General features: G+C 35.3%; 1 protein-coding gene across 2 annotated transcripts in view; it reads left to right on the top strand.

Annotated features, from left to right (window-relative positions):
- LOC108973673 (sex peptide receptor-like) overlaps positions 1-25,444 on the top strand; it is a gene marked incomplete at its 3' end in the record, with an annotated part of 110,952 nt that overhangs the window by 52,608 nt on the left and 32,900 nt on the right. For both annotated transcript variants that reach the window (XM_018941078.1, XM_018941077.1), the window contains 1 exon segment: positions 6,375-6,405.

The raw sequence follows: 25,444 nt of genomic DNA, 5'->3' as shown, positions 1-25,444 counted from the left end.
CGCTGGATCTATGGACCTTCGTCCTTTCGGCAAGCGTTGGTCAATAACCAGAGCTCGTGCGACATCGAGATCCTTGAAATATGTCGATCGACACACCTTTGGAGAACCTTTCGAAGGGGTTGATAGAACAAATATCTGTTTAAGTAATATCCATCAATTAATCCTACGACCTAACCTAATATTTAAGCAATAAATATTTAAAAATCAATTAGACTTCTTTCCTCACTTTAGCGGTAAGCTTGTGTTTAGTAAATCACTCGTTAAATGGAGTCTTTTTCGGACCAATTAATTTACAGTACGCAAAATTTAATTGTAAACGGGTATTTTAGCCAACAATTTAATTATCACTAGGAATTCCTGTTGAAAACATGAAATATTTACCGGCAAGCTTGTTGTTGTTAAATATTTGTTTAACATTTTTAAAAGCTAATAATTCTCTACAAACTGCAGGACATCAGTCGATGTGTTAAGGCAAATATTTGTAATTTACTAAATGTCTGCTTGTCGATCCTTCTGTGTGCACTTGTATTTGTTCATTTGTCCCATTTAATGACAAAATCACTTACGAGCTTCAAGTAATTCTCATTGCGCATATAAATCCAAATTAAGTTTGAAGTGTGCCGAAAGAAAACATGAAAATCTGTGTAGGAAAAATATAACAAGCATCTGGGGTGTGCATTTAAAAAAGCAATTACATTGTAAATTGTACCCAGACAAGTATTTTTGGTATTTTCGTTGAGTCTTTCACTAGTTGTGTGAGTATTTGCAAGTGATTGAGAGCTTAGAGACGCACAATTGTGCCAATAAAATAAGAAGATCAGTGTGTGTGCACAAGTTGATTTGTGTTGAAAAGCTAGAAATAGAAGAGAGTGTTTTCAATTTATAAGTGATTACACGTGCTCCTTATTACGACGCGTTCAAGTGGGCAAATATGAATATTACTAAAGAACTTCAATTACATTTAACAAAAATTATTAAGATGAAAATGTCTAAATGAAGAAATCTCAGTAAATAATTAATATTATAATATATTTTTACTTGAAGAACAACGCGTAATATGCTTTAAAAATATCCCGTACGGCATTATTTGCGGAGGAATTCTCACTTTTACAGTGTTTTGTGAAAAATTTATCATTTGTTTTATGGCACTTAAAATTTTCTTTGAGACTACCACTTAGTGGTTTTCAATTTCATTATTATTACAATTGCTTCTGGTATACGATTTTTGGTTTAGAAGAGCTTTAGGTTATATTCATAATATGATTGGATCTATTATCTAAGGCCCTATCAGTTATTCATGGCCTTTCAACTCCTGGTTGACCTTAGCTTTGTATTCCAGATGTATGCCAGGTGGGACTGCTGCTCCTGGGGCGACGAAACAGAAGGAGGCTCTTCATCAGACCATTCTGTGAGCAATAGGATGGGGGAAGCCGGTGGTCTGGTTAGGTTTCTGAGCAGTATATTAATACACTCGAGTGGCCAAGAGGATGCTGAGCGAAATCGAGGCCGATTATGCAGAACGATCGATTAAGCGGCAAAGGTCGTATGAGGGAGAAACTTCCCTTGGTAAAAGATTTGGGAAGATGGTACCATCTCCCGCAAAGAATGGAGGAGAGTGGCGGCAGCTATCTCCTCAGTCTTCCTGAAGGTGGTCAGAGGAAACCCTGGGCACCACAAATGTGAGACTGTCGGATGGCACCATGGGCTTCATAAGCTCATTAGATGTGACGATGAAAGATCGACTCTTCTATATAAGCAGGAAGTCTCTTAGGCATGGAAGGGAGCCAGATTGGACGCTCTGTACAAAGTGGATCTTCCACTTCGCCCTAGGATTTGCGTCTGACTGCCAGCTGAGTCTTATTCTGCGAAAGAGATTGAGGAAATCCTCAGATACTGTAACCCTCACTAGCCACGCTTGACTGGAAGGTAATAAGGCTTTAGAGAATCGAGGAACCATATAAGCAAGCGCTGATTCTGCTAAATGTGGAGTCCGTCGGTTCTCTCAGCAAGAGCAAAGGAGCTGTAAGCTATGGGTTCGAAAGGGTAGTTAATAGGGTACTCCCGACGGATGTCAAAGCTGATGGTGCTCAAGCTGCAGATGCGATGAGTACAAACGGCGGGAATGGTGAGGGTTAAACGACCTCAGTCTCTCGGACGAAGTGCGTTCTGGTAACGGTTCGTTACTCCGACATGGGCGCTGAACTAGCGCTTCTGGAGGAAAGTCTGAAGAACAAGATTCCGATTTGCAGTTATCCGATTAAATTTTAATTTGCTCTGACTATTAATATGTCTTAGGGAAAAATAATTTCTCTGTTGATTTTCAAGACAGTATTTTCAACATAATTGAAAGCAATCAGTATGATATGATAATCTCATTGCGGATTTGTGTACAATTTTCGAATGCTTGAAAATGTTATTTCACCAAAATTTAAAAGGATATTGTTAGTTATAACAGTAAAGTTATAATATAGAGATTCAGATAAAAATATTGGGAAGAACTAAGATTTGGAAGTCGTGAAATCTGTTAATAATCTAATGGTGAATTAATGAAACCAAAATTGTAAGATTCCACATGAGAGACTAAATGAGCACAGATATTCGAATCTTGGTGTTACGAAAGCCAGGTTAAACGAGAACTTTATAGATCGATGGTTGATTAGCTTGACAGTGATTTATGAAAATATACAAATTAGATATTTGAACATTTTTAAGATATCGTCACACTCCTCAAGCAAATTTAATTAGTTGCAGTCAAAGCAATTAGTAGTATGTAAACTTCGGAGCCATTATTGGCTGTTATTTGATGTTCAACAGCTACTTGTAATGCATTTAAGCACTTTTCGAAAGCACTTACGTACTTAAATCGCATATAAACTGGAAGGAAAATATGATATTGTACCTTTAAGCACTTTGAAGCCAATTTATTTATTCGACTCGCAAGTGCGCTTGACTTGGCCACTAATTTTTAGCCAATTTGTTGTCCATTTATTGTTCAGCTTATTGCCAAATATAAATGTGCATGGATTTTCTGCCTATTATAACCGTAACATAAACAAGATGGCCCAGACGATGACGCTACTTAATTTGGTCTATTGGCCGTGTTGTAGCTGCTGTTGCCGACACATTTTTAGTACTTGGAAAATCAAAAAGGAAAATATCAAGTATTTTTGTTATGTTCAACACGCGTAAGTTCTATTCCCTTCTCATTGTTTCTGCTCCAGCTCCGGCTCCGGCGCTCATTGCAACAATGTCAGCCAGACTTTTGCACAGATTTGCGAGCAGACCTTTTGTGTATGCTTTGAGCCGGCGTAAATATTCAAGGCCAGCCAGCATCGCACTTGACATGACACGCGGCTAAGGACAAAGTCAACATTAACAATAGCCAGGGCGCTTGATATTTGGTGCAAGCACCAACTCATCCCAAGTCAATATGTCTACGGAGATTATATGCAGTGCAAAATGGAAAAATGTTGGCATAAGGCAGCGGCGATTCAAAGGATGAAAAACGGCACAAAAGAAGTAAAATATTTTTAACAATTTTTTTAAGCTCTTTGCCGTATAATTTTTCTAGTAGCAAACCGATTTAGTTGCTAATCGCTGTCACATTTGCTGACCGGCAGTTAATTCATTCATCTGCAACGGCAGCAGCCAGCAGTGGTTAATTAAAAAATATAAATTTTTACTATCGCTGGCGCATTTCAGAAAATTTCATAACAGCGGTATAATGTGTATGTATGTGTGTGTGCATATAACGCATAGTACAGCATTTGTCTGTAAGATATTGAGCCACTATATACATAATATATTGGCTGATCTAATGAATTAGTTATTGCTAGAAGAAGCATTTATAAGCGAAATATATCCATTTATGCTAATAAACTATGCAAGAAATATAAAAAATACAGCTGTTGTAGTCTTATCAAGGCGACATTGCGTACTCCTTGCCAGCCTCAACGGCATAATTTAAACTTAAATCAGTTCGAATGAGTTTCGGCGGTTTTAATCTGTGTTTTCAACCGCATGCTCCACTTTGCCACTTTGTCCCTCCAGTTCGATACCCTGGTGACCTGCCAGTGGAATGCACAATGAAGCAAGTACACAAATTTATGTCTTTAATTAAAAGTATAGGAAGTGCGGGTTAACTGAAAGACTTCGAAGGCTGCTGGCGAGCTGATAGTTCTGCGTCGAATATGAATTTCAACCCTTTTGCAGTTTCATAGTCAAAATAAGCATGGGAAGGCACAGATATTGTTTGTTGCCTCTTCTTTGTTGAAAGCATTCTATTAAAAATGGTTTTAGTTGGAAGCATGAACAACTGTAAAACTATTGCTTCATTATATACACCAGGAATATTAATTTTTAAACTAAAAATATAAATTTTTAAACTAGGCAATCGATTGTATTAACTATTCTCACAAATAAGCTCATACGTCCGAAATTATTTGCCGGATCAACTTTAAGTTCTTGGCGAATATTCACAAATACATGTATGTACATTAAAAATTAAAAAAAACGATATCCTTGAAATTCTCAAGTGCATATAACCCTTTAAGCTCAAATTATTTTCACCTGCGCTTACTTTTTTGAACTTCTTTATTGGACTGCTCTTACATAAAGTCGGTATCTTAATATTTAATAAGCACTTAAAGATGCTTTGCTGTCTTCGGAAATATTCGTTTTGAGTACACAGTCAAGGCTTTCCACAACTTATCTTATATTTGAATTTATTGTCTTCAGGGCAATAATTGATTAGTGATTCATCTATCAGTGGCCAAAAGTATTCAATTCGATTTAAAAAAATAAACAAAATTAAAGAAAGAATTATTTTTTACACAAAATATAGAGAATATAAAAGAATATACTTATAAAAATAAATAACATTTTAAGCCAGTTCAGATTATTTAGTCTACTTTGTGTATCCAATGTTCTGCTATTTTGTCCGGAAGTTGTTGACACGTAGATCAAGAAGCTATAAACACCCGTCTTGCTTTTGAACTACTGACAAAGTTTGTATCATTTTCAATAAATAAGTCCATAATTTCAGTTATAGTGGTCAAACTGCTTTGCAAAATCGCCATTGAACGCTCCTTTACTTTGCTTGGAAATCACTACTGTCTGCAGTTTGGTCCTCTTCTCACTCCGGTAATTGCTTAAGCTTATCATTAGAAAGACTAGCTGCCATTTAGCTCATATAAACCGGCACATCGATGTCGACAGTGTCCAATGTACTCGCTCTTACTTAAACCTGGCCATTTCTACTGCCATAGTCTTTTCAAAGATCATTCTGTTATTTATATGTAAATTTTTCCACAAGGAATAAATCTCAAAATTGGATATAACGCCTTCGTCCATTCGTTGGATTTATGTAATGTATGTAAGCATCTGCATTCGGATGCACAATTTCTTTGAATCTCGAATTGAAGCGTTAAACCGAAGCAGTGCTAAGCGGGATTTTACTGTACTAAAATTTTAAAGCAGTTTCTTAAATAGTTTTTGAGTTGCATCCTACTAAAGAGTGACCACATGAGTTTAATCAGCTCAAGCACGTTATTGTTAAACTCTCAAAACTACGTTTTTTAAACTTGCTTGAGTGATTGCTCATAAACTAATGATCCACTGTCAAAATTTTCCGCATGTTCTCTATAGTTCACTATACAATTTCTTCACAGTTTTTGATGTGACCAAAACTCGAATTTTTCAAGCTGAAAACGAGCAAATTTTCCAGTAAAGTCACACAAAGTCTTTGTGAATTTTTTTATTTATTTTTGTCCTTAAATCATTGTACGAACAATATCTTCAAGCAGCGTTTTTTTTAGATTTCCTTCTTCACTGCAGTAGTGAACGACCTTTCTTGTTGCGCAATATTGTAGCACAATATTTATTTTTTTTTTTTAAATATTATAAATAAACTTCCTTTGAAATTTGAAACGATTTTTACATCACTTTTTTTTAATTAATAAAAATCGCCATATTTAGATTGTCAAAATAGTTGTCCTTTTTCAACCATGTAAGCATGTTCATTTCAACTAATCAACTGATTTTCAGCATCCAGGCTCACTGTGCAACGCTTTCCATAGCCGTAAATGATGCTGCCCACAATCCAAGTTTTAATTTAAATAGATTAAAATTTCTGTCGTCGCTTGTCAATGGTTCAATTATGGTATTGTGCGTTTCGTGGCGTGGAGCAAAAGATAAATTATTTTCTTGTCGTTAAGGGTGTTTAAATAAATTGTGGTTTGGGTGAAGACTTCGTTTGAATATGCTAATTTTGATCAATATACGTTGTATTTAATGTTTGTACTATTTTTAGAAAGAGGTTTATTTCTTTCAACTTAAATGCTTGTAAATAAACAATATTTATTATTTTATTTCAGATTTATGATGCCAAGGCTACAGTAATTTCAGGTAAGGATTATAGCATATGCTTTGAGTATTGAAGCATGTATAATATTATTTGAAATACATTTTTCCGTTGAATTATTAATACAGTTTATATTTTAGCTAGTTTTTTTTTTTAATTCTTTTATTTTCGGTCCGAATGTATGCGGAAGTAAAGAAAATTAATTATGTTTAACTCCAAAAGAAAATTATTATATTTTAATGTGCATACATAGTAAGACTTATTTCGTTTTTTTTAAAGTTCTTAGTTTATTCTACAAAATCTAATTCGTCCCCTTCAAAGTAATCGCACTTGCCCCCAATATACTAGCGCGAACGTTGTTTCCAATCCTCGAAACAGTTGTTAAAGTCAGTTTTCGGAATAGCTTTCAATGCGCCTAGCGATTCACGTTAATGAGTTAAATTGACTCAAAGCGGTTTCCTTGGAACGCTTATTTGAATTTTCTGAATAGCCAGAAGTCACATGGAGCTAAGTTGGGCGAATACGAAGATTGCGGAAGTTTGGCGACAAATTGAGGAAGAATCAATGCAGTATGCGGTGCATTATTGTGGTTTAAAAACCACGGTCGGTTTATAATTCCGAATTCGTTTTACGAATAGTTTCACGCAGACGACGCATAACACTCAAATAGTATTTTTTGTTCTCAGTTTGGCCAATCGAAAGGAACTCGGGGTGCACTAAGCTGGCAACATAACCTTGAGTTTTGATCTGCACTGACATGGTTTTTTCGGCTTCGACTCACATTTGCCACGATATTCGGCCATTGATCCTATGTTTCTGGGTCATAAGCGTAGGTTCAAGAGTCTTTGCCAGTAGTAATTTGTAGTCAACGCGTTCTCAACTCTCTTTGAATAATTTATATCAAAAAGTCTTTGGAAAATAGAATGGAGCTGGAGAGAAATCAATCGCATTATAGTTCGTTTAAATGTATGTATATTCGAAGTAATTTTCACCTTTTGTATACTAGTTTTTGTAAAATATAGAAACTTTGTTAGTTGTAGTTGACGGTGAGAAAACTTTGAGTTTAATAATAACTTTTTCAAGTCCATTATCTTAAAAATTCTTGAAAAAAACTATTTAAAAAAAATATTGGAAAAGGATTTGCACGTTTGGATTGATAATATTAGTATCACGAGTTGTTTCTAAAGCTTTAGATTAGAAGAAAAAAAGTTATATTTAGTAGCTCTCTTGTCTTTAGCTAGCTTATCAAGATTAAGATGAACCTTCAAGGCGATATCAAAGGTTACTATAAACCAAACGATTTCTTCATAATACAATGTCAGATGAATGCCAGACCTTTTTGAAACCTTTTTATTTTTTAATTATAAAGCTAACTACCCTGTCTTTTTAATTGAGAGAGAAAGAGAAGATTAAAAGTTAAGCATTGCAAATATGGTCATTGTAATTTTGGTCATTGCTTAACCTTTACAAAATATCACGTTTAAGTAAAACAATATTTAAAATAAAAGGCTTTACTATTTAAAGTGTTTAAATATACAGGGTCTGGCGAAGTGTAATAAACTATAAAAATCGGTTTGGAAATTATTATTTTTTTATTTTAAAGTACAAAATGTCTGAAAATAATCATAAATGTAGGACCAATTCACTTTTGCTCGATATGGCCACCTTTTGCCTTACCTATGGCCCTGTCAAAAAACGAATCGCAAGCTGCCCGTATCTGACTAGCCGGTATTTTGGCCCACTCACGGACAATTACTTTCTTCAGCATCTCGAGACCCATTGTGTGGTCGTAATGAAGTTCGGAACGTTGTTTTTCAGCCATTCTTGGTTCACTCGCGCTGTGTGAGACGGTACTGAGTCTTGTTAAAACGTCCATGGTTTGCGAAGTTTGTTTGTCCATGTTGCCCATAATATGTTGCATTTACTTTGACGCCAGGCTCGGTCTGCGGTGCCAGCGGCCCAAACCATTATTTGTGGCGGGTGCTGCCTCCTGGTGGCCAATATGCATCGGATGCTGCCGTCGGATATTTTCAGTTTTTTAGCCATTTGAGTGACACTTCGTCGTGGCTTTCGCTCAAGTCGTTTCTTCACTTTCCAATCCATCTCATTTGACGTTGCAGTCTTTAGATGACCACCTCCATCTCGTTTTGCAATGATACCAGTATCATTGTAACGAGTGATGGTGCGAGAAACAAAAACTTGATTCACTTTATGGTGTTTCAGCTCACGAACAATTGCTGGCTGTGATTTTCCAGCCAAATATAATGCAATCACACTATTTCGTTTGAATTCCATCGCTGATCACTTTTTTTGCGTTCACTTTTGGCAAAACGCTTTTGTACACTTGTGAACAATACTCCGAACTGTCATTCAGCAAATTATAAACAGCTGATTCCAGTGCGACCCTGCCTAATTGCTTACTTTCAAGAATTGTGAATTCATTGACGAATGATTATCATATATCTAGCCACGCAGTGATCAAACCGTCGGAGCATCATTCACTGTAATTTCTTCTTATCAAAGTATATAATGAGTTTGATGAATGCCAAGTTAACTTGAAAGTAATGACCAATTTTTAATAGACTTAAAGCTGGCAATGAGATTTATTGAGCATTACGGTAATTTGTAAACAAATGTGTATGCATTATGGCCACCGGCATATTATGAGGGAATTTCCTCACTTAAGTGCCAAACATGCACGCCAGCGGGGGAGCCATTTGTCTGCCACATGTGGAGATGGCTTAATTGGTCGGCCAGTCGTTGGGAGGCAGTGGTCGCTGGCGAAAAATTCATCAATCTGTCGCAACGCCATAAATCGATTCGCAAGTGCGCAAGTATTCCTCGGAGTGAACACATGGCGTACGTGAAAATGCCTCTTAAGCACTATATCTGTACCGATGTACATCGTATGTATGTACGTGTGGCGGCGCAAAGGTAAATATTTCTATTTAGCTCAAAGTGTGAGCAGGAGCGGAACAAGCCGCAGATTTCGTTTCGAATAAATTCTTCGCAATTCAATGAGCATTTCCAGGTGTTTGCGAGCGCATTGCTGAATTATAGCAATTGCGAATGTGGCTGTTAATAAAAACAACAACGAATAGACCAACAGCGTGCATAATTAAATGCTTCGTTAATTACGCCATCACAGCTATTAGCCACTTAATTGGTTCAACGCGTAAGCGCAATTTGTGGCAAATGTACTATGGTATATACACACCCGACGCATACATGCACATATGCGCGCATTCACACTCCCACACAATATCCGCTTATGGGCTTGTGTGTGTACGCTATGTGAGCAATGTGTGTTTATAATCGTATTTTATAGTTGAAAATTGAAATATTTTCTTTTTAATGAATCGAAAACTGAGTGAATGTTTGTGCTGCTGGAGCAACAATCAAGCATTTGCAATTTGGAAAATTGCTTAAATCAAAAATGAAACGATTTATTCGCACTTTTTCGTGCAATGATTTACATTTTGTGGACGTCAGCAATTAGACTTGTTGTTTTGGCATTTTAAGTGGAGCAAATTAATGCTCAATGGCAGGCGGCATTAAATAAAGCATTTCAATATAGCAAATAAGCACGAATGAATGCAAACGTCGGTAAGCATATGGTATGCTTAAGTATCCATGTGTTTATAAGTGTTCAAGTTTAATGTTTACCAAGCAGCGCGAGGCCCTCACGCATGTAAAAAGTATATAAATATATATATGACAGGGTGTCCAAAATTCATCACGATACTCTCTAATTCTGCTTTGATTTAGGGTACAATCTACTAAAGATTGTTTTTAGAACTGATAAAAGCATAATGTTTTCAGAACTTATTATGTATGACCCGATAGACCTTGTCCTGTGGACACGTCTTTAATCCGAAAATTTCAAACTCTTTTCAATAAATTGTAACAATCTGGACTGTTTTCAAGAAAATTATTATCAAATCATGAAGCTAAAACCTTTTTTCACACCAGCGATCGTCATACCGTTGCCAAGTTAAGTCACTTTGGCTCCCAGCAACTCACTTACAACAAACTCAGTGTTTTTAAGGACAATACTAAAAATGATCCCAGCCTGTAAGCTAACATGCGCCATCGCCGTCTGACTAGCGGTGGCTCGACGAAAATAACGGTGCACTGAGTTATTGCGCGATTTGTAGATATGTACATGCACTTGCCGTCAATAGGTTAAATGCAACCGTACTTGGAAAAATTGGACCAAGTTGTGAATCTAAGCCATTCCCGAATCTCCTTAAATACACACAAAAAATTTCATCAAAATCGGTCCACTCGTTTATGAGAGGAGTTTAGTGACATATACACGCACTCAAGAAATATATAAAAGATGTTTCGGGGCTTAAAATTCAGTTATGAGCTTTTTTGACTATGTTAACAATGAGCTGGTGCAGTTACGAGAGCTGTATTAATGTAGATTAGAAGTAATCCAAGATGGTTAAGCAATTTTAAGAAGTCAAGCGGGAAAAAATCCCTATCTGGCCATATATACTTGCATATACAGAATTGATTTTAATGGCTTGAAGTTATATCTTTTATATAAATTATAAAAAAAGTATGATACAAAATTAGTCGCATGTTTATCATTATTTGGTTAAAATTGGTTTATTTTACTATATTTATACTATATTGGTTAGTCGAAAAGTCTTTTCGTACTTTGGCAATAGTTTTCGTTGCAGTCGTATATCTCCAGTGATACCAAACACATTGTACTCGTATTATACCATATAGTGTTGGAAAGAATTTAAGCTTCATTTAATTAAAAAAAAATTAAATTCGGGAAGTTGAAAAAAGTTATAGCTGTTCAAAAATGAGTGCAAATCATGCAGAATCATGCATAAAAACTGGAAAAAATGCCACGCAAGCGAAGACGATGCTGTATCAGTATAGCACAACAATGGTTCGCTCGCTTTCGTCCTGGAAATTTTGATTTACACTGATGGAATTGTGTCTTTAGCGGAAAAAATGGCAAATATATAAATACATATTTATTTACTTATTTGTTATCATAAATCTATAAAAAAAAAATAGGTTGGAATGTTATTAGAAATACAAAAATACCTTTTCAACTATCCAATAAATCAGGCATAAATAAAGATATCGAAGTAAAACTTCTTTAAAGAGCGGCAGTTATTGGTGAAAATGGTTGAAATCGAAGTAAAATCTTTAATGCCCACATACCGAATATAAGGAGCTCAGTAGCTATGGTTGACTTGATACTGAAAATGGCGATTAAAATCTGAGAAGCCTCAATGAAAAATCAAAAAGAATGTTTTTCTGATATTAATATGCCCGTGCATCACAAACATAAAACCTGGTAACTACATTCCCTAGCACTATAGCACTTAGTTTTCCATTTCTCTTTATACCATATATGTATATCGGTTAATAATAAGTGCATTAAGCCAGCTTCTATAAAATAATGATTTTTGTTTCTCTGGTAGTAATTTTTGTATAGTATGTATATGTTATAAAGCGAATTTTGAGTAAGCATAATGTCAAAAGAAAATGCAATCACCTCAGGCCTTCCCCCAATCCTAATATGTCCAATATAAAGATTGTTGACGAATATAAGGTTTTTTGAGCTTCTAGTTGACTTTATACGGTTTATTCTCACCAATAAGTATTAGTATTAACAGTCTCACCAGGCTGTATAAGCTCATGACATACCACACGCTTCTTATCCCACTAAAAACAGAGCATTTTCTTCGTACCGAATAGATCTGCTTTTGATTTTTTCGCCTTAAATAAATCCACTTTCCATCGACAATGACAATTCGATGCAAAACTGGTTTTATTTCTTGTCTTTGAGGCAAAGTTTCACCAGTGTGTTTTCGGTTTTCCATTTGTCTTTCATTCAACTCATGTGGCACCCATTTTCTACATTATGGTTGTGCCGAATTAAAAAAGTTTTCCTTATCAGTTTGCATGACAGTTTTGTGTATTCTATAGCTAATATATTCGGCGTGTGTTAGTCAGCTCGTCGCACTGATCATTTCCACTTCTATCTACTTTTTAAGCAGAAACGTTTGTGCGTTACAAACTTTGTAGTAAACTTAAAATGCCCTGTTGCTGTAAAAATAACATAATATAATTGTATTTGAATGAATTATTTATCTTTCATTAATTAAATTGGGAAATACGCATTCTTATAATTTTTTTTTTGCCTCACGGCCAATATAATAAACAAACAAATTTAGTTCCAAAACTTCCATTTTCTCTTTTTGTGAAGCGAGCGAACAATTTATTTAAGAATTCGCAAAATCGGTGCCAATGATTTGCCGCCTTTTTGCAGATTGTACCCGCCATTCTTCATGCTCCTGCATAATAGAATTGTTGCTGCTTGTATTTTGCATGCAACCAACACTTTGCTGTTTTTATTGCTTTTCACCCGTTGCCAGTTTCGCCATTGTGGAAATGGACTTTTATTGTTGAAGTTTTGAAAGCACTTACCTGTGCGCATTCACCAAATACATTTCCACCATACAAGTGCCTGTAGTCTGTCTATAAGCTTATGTACCATTTGCGCGGCACAAGTGCAAGGCCATACTAGCTCTTGCTGTTTGTTGTTGTAGTTTGCATTGAAATTTTACGTTTTATTGGCATGTTTGTATGGCTTTGAGAATTGTTAAAAATAAAACACTCAGAAACCACAACACCGTTGCTTTCATTTCAATTCCACAAATGTCAAGGTGACTGCAGGAATTTCGCATGCCTTTATAGATTAAACATGCGGTTTGTTTAACAATTCACATATTATTAAAGTTCGCGAGCTTGCGGTTGTAATAGGTGAAGTGCAAGTTGAACGATGTTCTTCCTGTAAAATGCCATGAATTTGCAATTACTTGCAGTTGCAACACTTTCAGTTAGTTTTAAGCTCGGAATGGGATTTCACGCTTATATAATGATGAAAATGTATTATTTTATATACAAAAATATATGAAGGATCCTTATTGTAGGACTTGTAATAAAGAGATAACAAAACAAAATTTGTTAAAATTTTTTTATTTACATTTTTATACCTTGAGCAGTGTATATTAAGTTTGCCACAGTGTTTGTAACAAAAGGAAATGAAACGTTAGAGATCCTATAAAATAAGAGTATAATGTCCATCTATCTATCCGTTCGTCCGTTCGTCAGTTCATCTGTAAATACACGAATTAGTCCTTTCGTTTTTGAGATGATAAAGTGTCCTTTTTTCACTCAGATGCTGCTTATTTGTCTAAACGGAACAAATCGGATTTCTACCACATATAGCTACCATACAAACTGAACGGTTATTTAATTATGCTAGTTTATTGCATCTTTGCAAGCTGTTTGTTTGATCCGCCACTGTCGAAATCTAAAGAAGAACAAGTAAGGAAGGGTTAAGTTCGGGTGTCACCGAACATTTTATACTCTCGCGTGATAAAGTGATAATCGAGATTTCAGGCGTGGTTGTGAACCGATTTCACCCATATTTGGTACATGTCATCACGGTGTTAAGAAAATATTATGTAGCGAATTTCATTGAAATCGGTTGAGCACTTCCTGAGATATGGTTTTTGGTCCATAAGTGGACGCCATGCCCATTTTCAATTTTTAAAAAAAGCCTGGATACAGCTTCCTTCTGACATTTCTTCCGTAAAATTTAGTGTTTCTGACGTTTTATGTTAGTCGGTTAACGCACTTTTAGTGATTTTCAACATAAMCTTTGTATGGGAGGTGGGCGTGGTTATTATCGCTTTCTTCCATTTTTGAACTGTATATGGAAATGCCTAAAAGAAACGACTCTATACAGTTTGGTTGACATAGCTATAGTAGTTTTCGAGATATGTACAAAAAAGTTAGTAGGGGCCGGGGCCACGCCCACTTTTCCAAAAAATTACGTCCAAATATGCCCCTCCCTAATGCGATCCTTTGTGCCAAATTTCACTTTAATATCTTTATTTATGGCTTAGTTATGACACTTTATAGGTTTTCGGTTTTCACCATTTTGTGGGCGTGGCAGTGGGCCGATTTTGCCCATCTTCGAACTTGACCTTCTTATGGAGCCAAGAAATACGTGTACCAAGTTTCATCATGATATCTCAATTTTTACTCAAGGTACAGCTTGCACGGACGGACGGACAGACGGACGGACGGACAGACAGACATCCGGATTTCAACTCTACTCGTCACCCTGATCACTTTGGTATATATAACCCTATATCTGACTCTTTTAGTTTTAGGACTTACAAACAACCGTTATGTGAACAAAACTATAATACTCTCTTTAGCAACCTTGTTGCGAGAGTATAAAAAAAATATATATGTATTTTGTTTGTTTTATTTTAAAACTAGAATAGTTTTATTTAGAGAATTATGTATATATTATTTATATAAAATTTTATACAGATTACTTTTACAATTCACTTTTATTGTGCTTTAAGTTCTCGTCTCTCTTTCGCACTTTCTTGTTCGACGTCCGTTAGCCAACTTAAAATGTCGAATTTTTGGTTTGTGCTCTCACGTTCCTTTCGTTCAGTCAGTGTTGTCGTATGTCAAAAGCATCCATTCCACGCGGTCGCACTTCTTTGTCCTACAACTCGGTCATTCCTTACTCGAACGTTACCAATTTTTTATATTGTCCCCAACCGTAGATGTTGTCATAGGTCCCTCATTATTTTCCACCCTTTCTGCTTCATATCTACCGTGTTTCAATCTTATAGTAATTTTCTATGTTCCTAAGAATTTGAGTCATTGCTTCATTCCGCTTTCAATTTGTGTCCTTCTGATTGCAACTAAATCATTTATGTTATATTCAATTGCCTTTTTACATTTTCTACTGAATAACTTCCTATTATTCTTCTTGAATTTTCTGTTTGTTTGCTTTAGCTATTTCACGCAACTTATCGCCTTCGTCGTTTAACGCCTTAACTGCTTCATTCTCAAAAATTTCGTTTAAGGCAAGGCCTTCTTTTACTCACATGTCGCAATCTGCTAAAATCATAAATGGGACTTGTTTTGTACTTCGATTTGGATAAATTATTAAAATAGTATAAATAAATTGCTGAAACTTGCCGACATACTAGTACCATTGTGACGTATTCGGTTGAGATAACTTGGCCATTTCCTCTTGCCGTTCTTGACGAATACTATTATTATCACAATTATTTTTAAAAGCTTGAGAAGTGCACGCTTATCCTCTATCAGATATTATTCTACGTTATCTACATGATGTATGTGAAATTTCTCAAATGACGGCAACATCCTTCCAATTTACCACACTTCGTGTTCATTATTAAACATTCGACACAACTGCTTACTATATTAGATTAGTACACACAAGTATTTTAAATTGAAAAATGCTCTTTCTTATGTGGTAAAAAATGACTCGTTCCCCATATATGTTGGTACCACAATTAGTTTGTTTGTCGGATCCTTGTAAAATATGTCATGAGAAATAAAAAAGTCTTCGTAAGAATTGTTATCCGGATTGCTCGCGTCCATTCATCTTTTTCTTGTGTCTCTTTTAACTTATACTGTAATGATTCGTCTAGTAACATTAGTTATGTATGACTATTTTATATCTGATTTTCGAGCAAATGCTTTTGTGTAATTGCTTTGTTGAGGTGGGAATGATCGGAGATAGACCATAAAAATGTATGTACAATATATATATGATTAAAATAGTAAGATGTGTTTTTTGTCTTTATCCATATGTTCTTGTCTGATTCGACCCAAATTTTGTCCTTTCTCAAAGGAAGAACTCAAAAGAGCCACGTCTGAGAACAGTTCAAAAGTTTTGATTCAATATTGATCGTACATATTTCTTCTTCAATTAGTATGGAATGGGGAAGAATGTATGGAATTAATAATTTTTTTTACGGCAGATTTAATAAAAATACACTGATGGCAGAGGGACCAGCTTAAACTACTTGAGACTTATTCATGCAATGAAAATAGCTTTGGAAGAGTGAATAGATTGCACGTGGAGTTTTGCTTGAGAATTCGGAAGGGAGCTGAAATATTTTTTATTGTATTTATCGAAGTTGCAATGTAAAGAGAAATTTTGGTCATTATTTTATGTCTTCGTACCTATTACTTTTTGAAGACTTACTTGCATATTTCTGTGTGTTAAAAATTTATACTACTTGTATGTATGTATAAGCTAATTAATGCTAATATAATTGTTTGAGGGAAAACAATTTTTATTTTAATGTGAGATTTTGTGTACATTCAGCAGGTGGTCTCATACGGCAGTTTTAATCACAGAAATTCTAAATGTATTTTTTTATTATTTATATATCATTTTTATACTCTCGCAACAAAGTTGCTAAGGAGCGTATTAAAGTTTTGTTCACACAACGCTTGTCTGTAAGTCCTAAAACTAAAAGAGTCAGATATAGGGTTATATATACGGATACCAAAGTGATCAGGGTGACGAGTAGAGTTGAAATCTGGATGCCTGTCTGTCCGTCCATCCGTCCGTGCAAGCTGTAACTTGCGTAAAAATTGGGATATCTTGATGAAACTTGCCATGCGAGAGTATAAAATATTCTTTGACACCCGAACTTAGCCCTTCCTTACTTGTTTTTTTTTGTTTGTTTAAATAGCAATTTTTTTCTGTTACAGATTTTGTTTGGTAATAACTATGTGTATGTAGAATATATTATTTACAAAGGGAAATAAAATAAATTTCCATTTGTTTACACAGCGAAAAGCTCGCGATTCTCCACTTTGAAATCTAAAATTTATGAAACACTCAAAATTAAATTGACCATTAAGTTTGTAAACTAACCTGTTCACAAAATCCCACTAATTACAAGGCAAATAGCCGCAGGTAAGTGATAAATTGAATAAATATACACACGCAAACGCTTTGCGGCATATGGACTTATGCACACACCCACACACCTAAACATACGCAATTGATTCATGGAAATATATATAGTATGTACATATGTATGTAAATTAAATATTTAAAATGCAAGCCACATATAGTTTATAACATAAATCAAATAATTACGTTTCCCAATACTGCAATGCACCAATATGCGTATGTGTGTGTGGAGTAATTAATGGCTAGGGAATTGGAAACTTTTTGCTTGCGTTCGAATGCGCGCAAATTGGTTTGTATATAATTTGAGTAAATAATAAAGTGCATTCAAAGTACACATGTACTCAATATACATATATAAAAGATGTGTTTATATAATTCTCAATATTCTTTTTAAATAAAATTAACAATCCTGCTAAAAATATTTCTAAAAATTTTTCATTTTCTGTCATTGCATTGAAAGAGGCGGACAAAATTATTTCGTGATTTTTCGAATGTATTTTTTGAATTTTTATAAAAAATGTGGAAGAATAATGATAAAAAAGCACCTGTATTTGTCTTGCTAATATATAGATGGGATTTTTGTTAATGTAAGAATAAAATTTAATGTTTTAAATTAGTGGTTTAGTATATTTTTTACCGTATTTGAAATTACAGGACTGAAACCGTGAGGTAGTATCTGTGGCAGTGTTTGTTTCTGGCCTCTGCTTCAATAGATACATGGGTATAGGTGATTATCATAGCATCGAATATTCAAATGCCAGTCATATATTACTACCAACAAATATATTAGCACTTTATTCAAAATTTTAAAATTCTTAATTTATAAGAAATTAATCAATTATTTGGTCAAAAAGGATTCCCCATCGGCCCTAATACAATTGCGCTAAGAATCAGTGCATTATTGTGGGACATAAACCAAGAGTTGTTGGCCTATAATTATGGGATCTCTTTACGAATAACTTTCCGCAAACGACGCATAATACTCAAAAAGTTTGGCCGGTCGGAAGAAATTTAGAGTACACCACACTTCGATAATCTAAGAAAACTGTCAACATAGCCTTGTTTTAGAGCTGCTTTGACGTGTATTTTTGGCTTCGGCTCGCCTTTGCCACGCTATTCGGCCGGACTCATCGCCAGCAATAATACCTAAGGCATTGTTTCATTGGAAATTAGAGTGATTTTGGAACAAATAGTTCTTTCACTTTTCTTAGAGCAAAATGATATTTCGAAATGATTTTCAATGATCCTAACGATATTCCAATGACATCAGTGCGATCTCTGACAATCGTCGATTTTCTAGCAGCAATTCCTTTACTTTGTTGACGTGTTGATCATCAGCTGATGTTAATGGCATTCCTGAACGCGTTCCTAACTTTCTTTGAATAATTTTTACCAATCAACCGTAATCCCTGACAGCTAGTCTTTCTTACTCTGATAATAATTATATTATTATTTTTCATGTAATTAATGAATAAATAACTATATTCATTATTATTTATTTATGCATTAATATTATATCGAAATAGCTTAGCATTTAAAATCTTGACATATATTTATAATTTAAACATGGTCAATTAAGTTTTCCACAGAGCATCTAATACCCAAATATAAACTTCAAAGAGCATAATAGGTATGTATATTTAGGTATGACTAACTTAATAAACTAAATCGATTAGGTCATATCCATCTGTCTGTCTAGTTTTGATATATACGCTCTAGTTAGTCCCTTAATTTATTTATTGAGATGTCGATCTATAATACAACCTTCTTTCCACCCTTTTCTTTCAAACAGTATCCGAATATATATATATATATAGCAATCAGATCGAAGCACTATATCATACTTGTATATATATATAGCTGCCATACACATTAACCGATCAAGTCCTTGTATGGAAACATTTTGTTTGTTAAGGGTATTACAGATTTTGTACAGTCGAAATCAATTTTTTTTTTTTCGTTTTAAATTCCAAGAGTGTAAGTAATTTTAATAATTACCAATAAGGGTAATACGTCTAAATTTTTTTTAAATCTGGAAATCTTCTCACTGCCCAAAGGGGTAAAGAGAAGAGAACTGCCAATGTGCTTCAAAGTTATTCATGAAGTTTTGACAAGCGGCCAAGGTGTGAAACTCATTCGATACGAATAACAGGCAGCCAAACGTTACACTTACTAACTAGTAATTCGTCATAATGTTTTCGTAGGACTGTTAGCGATATATGTGCTAAATGTCACAAAAAACAAAAACACTTTCTGAAGTTAATAAAGTGCATTCGACGATTTGTTCGAAGAGTAAAATTATTCAATACAAAAGTTCCATTAAATTTTGTGTCATGGATCAAATTTCTGATGACAATTGTTTGCCGAGAGCAAGTGTTTTTGATTGGTACAATTATTTATTTATTCATTAATATTATATCAAAATAGCTTAGCATTTAAAATCTTGAAATATAATGAATATTGTTGGCAACGCTGATTTGAAAGACACGTGTTTAAAGTCGGAATTTTTTTGCAAAGATTAAAGAATTTGTAGAAAGAATAAAATATATATCAAAAGTGATTAATTTAAAGCATTATCAAAGCTTTGAAAGCTATTTATATTTGTTTTGTATTGTGTCTAATAAGATTTAAGGACATAGGTCAAAAAGGAAATGAGATTGTAAAAAAGTTCATGCGAATGGAAAAGAACTACCCACACATAATTGATATTCAGTGTGGTGTAGTGCTACTTTATAACTGATCTTTACCGAAAGGAAGCACACAGCCAACGCACACGTGTGGCAAATGAAATTCCATCGTTCATGCTAAATCACCAAGTGTATTATGTACTGGTTGCCGTATATGGACTCATTCTAAATGCACTCATTCTAAATGCACTGGGCTCACTAGACCTGAATTCACTGAACTAGCTAATAATATCAAGTTGTAAGGCTTCCAAAGGAAATGTGGCCCCTGTAAATCATAGGTTAGTGTTGTCACCGAAGACGACCCTGAATCCGATAGCGAAGATGATGACATTATAACTATGAGTAAGCTAAAAAGTCTACTTGATGCTCAATATTCTAAACTTGCTGTCTCGTTCGACAGCAAATTTAATAGTTTAAGTCCTCCATTGAAAAGAATATTGTTGACATCAGGAAGGATGTCTCCAACCTAACCAAGAATCACTAGCATACGCATGATAAATGTACTGATCTTGAAAGCAGACTGAGAACTATTGAAGGTAAGCTCAAAACCTTCTCTAATGTTCCTGCTCGAGTAGAAGATGTCTGTTCGCAGTTTAAAATTCGTCGTTTGGGCCGCCCATCGCTTGGGCGCATTCGTCCACTTCTCGTTGAAACTCCATTTCTAACTGTAGCGCGTGCAATACTCAAATCTAAACCGCTGGAACCCGCTGCTGGATCTAATAAAGTGATGAAAGTCTAGAACAAAAGAAGATGCAGCAGCGATTTCCCATCAACCATGTCCTGGAACAACTGTAAAGCCACCACAGGGTTGGAGATCAGCAATATGTTTGCATCGTTCTTAAAAAGTGTCTACATTCAGGATCCGTGCCAGAGCTCTTCATCACCCAATAATGAGCCTGTAGCTATTAATATCTTAGATGAGTTTGCTGTTAGTATTAATGAAGTCCACAAATGTCTAATTTCTCTGAATACCAAGAAAGGAAATGGTCCTGATGGCCTACCAAACATCTTTCTCAAAAGTTGTGCCACTAGCCTCAGTCATATCACACATATCTTTAGTTTCTCGCTTCAAAATGGTACTTTTCCAACTGATTAGAAGGTAAGGACGGCCCAAAGGCAGTTGTCTTTAACTATAGACCAATTTGCACTCTGCTCTTGCTAAACTCTTTGAAAAGATAGTTCTACCTCAACTAACTACTTTCTTCTCAAACATCATCACCTGTAAACAACATGGATTCGTCGGTGGGAAATCCACTATATTGTTTATGTGTCTCAGCTGGAGGGGAAATATGTTTCTTACAAATGTGTGTACGACAACTTAATGTAATCTCTTTTAAAAGTCACTCAAACTGTATGTTGCATTGGAAAGATTTTAACGGAATAAGACTTCCTGATCTCATAATGAAAAAAGAATTGCCGCGTGTTTCTTTTATTATAACTGAACGGATTCATTTGAATATTCATGCAATAAGTAATTACAAAATTAATTTAATTAAAATTACATTCTTATCTGTACTTGCGTTCCTTACGATGCTTCTTGGTACAGAGATTTCTTATTCAAATTACTGCACAATGAAAAGCCATAAAAGGAGCGGCCGGCACACAACGTAATCGAAAAATAGAAACTCAGTTTTGAAAACAAATTTTCAATGGTTTCCTCCTCAGTGTGCAGCTACATAAGCACAAAGCACCAACAATATATAGCCAGAAGCTGAGTGGAGTTTGGAGTGCAGGTGGAATCGCGGCTAGATCCAAGCCATCTTAATTAATCAACACCGAAACCAAAAGTGCTGCGAGAAATTGGAAGTTAGTACATAACTCAATGCCACCAGTACGTGCCGCAGATGTGCTGCAAAAGTCAACGGCAATTTATTTCCAGCTTTCAGCACTTTCCCAGCGCTTATTCGTTCCGTTGCTAGCGCTTTATTGTCAACTAATTTCCTTCTGTTCTGCAAAGTAGCGAAAATTTGAACATGCGTACAGGGGTGGAAATTTCCATAAGCTCTTCTCTATTAAATCAGCATGAAGTGTATACTACACTAATACTAATCCACGCAGCAGATACTAAACAAAAACCGTAAAATTCTAATTTCATAATTTCTTTCTTTAATATAGAAAACGCCCTAATTGTCAATCAAAAATTTCAAAGAGAAAGCTCTACCTTCTTCCATCGTTTCCGATGGGTCACAAGCTAATATGAATTTCATTCTGTTTTTATCATATTCAAAGGCTTTTGCATTTGTCTAAATATATGTACATTACCCTCATGCGACGTTCTATTTGTACTTACTTATATTGCAATTGGTGAAAACAACTGTTATATCTGCTATCAGTTTTGACTTAGACTATTTTGTTCATTTAGTGATGGTGGTTTTGGAAGTGGCATATGCCAACGAGAATGTTATTCGTGCAACGTGTAATTAAGTGTGTGGATTTCAGATGTCCCAATTTAATTACTGCTCCATTTGAAGTGCTTATTGCAAATACTGTTGGAACGAAACTGCTACGAACTGATGTAGCACATTCCACCGTGGCACATTAACAACCAGCAGCAATATTTATCAAGACAGCGTGCAGCAGTGAGTAGCGTGCCCTCGTACAGCTCGTGGCAATTCCAAGTATGTATGTTTGCATACGAAATTGTAATGTATAGCGTGTGTGAGGGTTATCATCGCTGCTGAAGCTTGCATTGCCTGCAGTAACGCAGAACTTAGCTGCTCGTCCGCCGTTAACCACCTCAAGTGGTAGCCTTCGTGCTTTAGATGCAAGGAAACATTTATACTTGCAACTGCAAGGATATTTAGCTACTTCATGTTGGCCACAGGCAGTCAAGTAAATTTACTTTTTAACTCAAAGGCCTGCGGATATGAAGAAATGTGAATACACAATTCTTGGAAGTGGATTAGCTGGCGGATAGATTGAATTTTATTGTGTTTTTTCTCTCGCTCGGTTTCAATGCGACGACAGATTACTGGAAGTTGCTTATATATATTATATTATATTTTGCAGAGTACGATTACTAGTGTACTTTTGTCCGCAACATGTTGGGATATACGGTGACCACATGTATTATATGTTCTAAAATCTATCGGAACTTTGAAAAGCTTTGTATTCCACTTCTTTACAGCGCTTACGCGGTTATAGCCGAAAGGACACGACAGTCTCGAATGAGAGATAGCCGTTTTCTTCTTTTCATTAGCCGGAAGATAGCACATCTAGTATTAGGTAGTGGAAAGCTTTATTCCGATATCTTAAGTTTTGCTTTATTTATACTTTAAAGTGAAAGAATCAGATGTAATTTAAAATATTATTATATTGCAAATAAACCGGGTTTTAGTCCACTCTCCACCTACACTCGAGCTCGGTGAAATATTTCGGTGTTATCCCAGATAAAAAATTAAACAACATACAATCAAGTGAGGTTTGAGGCAATGCTTATGGCTGGTCGGATTATGTTTTTCGGCCACTGGAGCCAAGCTAAGCGTCCATGTCAATGAACTCGAGATAGGCTAGCAATGCAACCGAGTATAGAAGACCCAAGAGGAATTAAACACATCGTAGCAAAGATTGGGTCTGTTGGATGGTTCTGTGATCAACTGTTATAACGGCGAAAGAGGAGCAGGAGCGGGATTTGTCTGCCGTAATCCGTATACGGAATGCAGCTTCAAACTAAATTACTACAATTCGTCCTTTAAGGCCGAACAAGCATAACAGAGGGTGCCAAGTGGGCTCCTGCTCTAAGCAGCAAGATCATAAACATTCTAGTATATAGGCAAGCGGCCATTAAGGTCATCTAAAACAAAGTATCTTTGGATTAGTTTATGCAAGAGGTCAAAGGATCAATAGACTTTTAGTAGGCAGCACAGTTAATGCAATCTGAGTCCTAGACATAAAGGTATGGGAGAAAATGAAAAGGCAGACATGCTGACCGCTCGGTGGCAGTTAGAGATACAATCTTCCTAAGCAACTCCAAGCCATTCAACTCTTTAAACAGTTATTTGAAGCAGTGTACGCAAGAGCAACTCCTCAGGTCTTGGAACGCAAGCAACACACAGGCATTTTTTTGATGCTACGTTGTTGTGAATTTTAGGTTACAATATATTCGATCTGAATAATTTTAATTCGTATACTCGAAAGTGAAAGAATCAAATAGAACAAACTTGTATATGAGAAGAGGACGTGTTGTAGTTCAATTTCACGCCCATTGTCCAACTTCCTTTTGTATATTAAAAAGTCCTATAGCTGGAGAATAATAAAACTAAATTATTTATTGTTCCTTCATATCAGCTCACAACTTAATGCAAGTATTAAAAAACTTATAAAAAGGTAAATTAGTTTCTATACTCAATTCTTTAATATATTTACTCAACTTTGTAGTATTTTTTGGCCGTCCAACCGAAAACCGAGAATACCATAATATTGTGTGCCATTATACCTTTCGTCAAAACGAAATTTCATTACGCCTACAAGATGACAGTAATGCGGATAACATAATATTTGTTTTAAAGCCACTCTTTAGGAAAACATCCTACAGACATCCATCAAGTAGAAAGAAGACCGTGAACACGAAGATACTTACTCATAGTGACGTGAAAACCAACTCATTTATTTTATTGCGACTTTTCGGATTGTAATAATACGGGAGTAGTGCCGAAAAAGTGAAGTGTAGTTTTTTATATTAGCTCCATTCTCTTCCAAGCGAGGGGCAGAGGAATACCTACTCCAGCAACGGAACGAATTGCAGTAATATCAGCAGTAATCTCATAGGCGTGGTGTATCGGCTTCTGACTTTCGCTTTTAAAAATAATTAATATTTTACCTGAGTCGTAAAAATGTAGTCCTTTCGAAAGGTCTTTCAAATTGCATTGAAGCTACCCTTTACAAACATAAAATATTTCTTACAGAAACTAGATTCCGATCGTTCAGTTTGTATAGCATTACATAAGAGATTTCACCATTGTCTTACTCCGTGTCAAATGTCTTGCAGATATCTTGTCAGTAGAAAAAGTTTTCCATACAAGGACTTGTAAGTATATGTTATAATAGTACGATATCGCCGGTTCTGTCAAATGGACAGTTTCTTAGGGAGAAAAGGACGTGTGGAAAATATCAAATCGGTATCTCACAAACTGAGGGACTGATTTTCGTAGATAGAGACAGACAGAGGGGCATGGTTAAATCGACTCAGCTCATCATGCTGAACATTTATACAAATATTTTATAGGGTCTCCGATTTTTCCATCGGGGTATTAAAAACTTCGTGTCAAACTTAGTTTAGCCTGTTCAGGTTATAATTATGAAAACTTTGTTAGGAGTTTTTTGATTACGTAAGCCCAATGTAAAAGAGCGACAACAGTACACTCACTCAAGCAATAAAATTTTATAGTTGAGCATTCTTTATCAGCTCTTTCCGAAAGAGAAAACTATATTTTTTTTTGTTGCACAATACCGTTACCCAAATCGATTACAAAATTTTCTAGATTGTGTGTTCGGGATTAACAGCACTAGAGTGTTTTATCATACTAAAGAGGGGTGAAAAAAGAAGCATATAAATGTAGTGCCTGCGAAGTTTCGTGAAAA

The sequence above is a fragment of the Bactrocera latifrons genome, unplaced genomic scaffold (assembly GCF_001853355.1).
Source record: "Bactrocera latifrons isolate USDA-ARS-PBARC rearing strain unplaced genomic scaffold, ASM185335v1 scaffold_5, whole genome shotgun sequence".
NCBI classification, from domain to species: domain Eukaryota; kingdom Metazoa; phylum Arthropoda; class Insecta; order Diptera; family Tephritidae; genus Bactrocera; species Bactrocera latifrons.
This window is presented reverse-complemented; position numbering and strand designations above follow the sequence as displayed.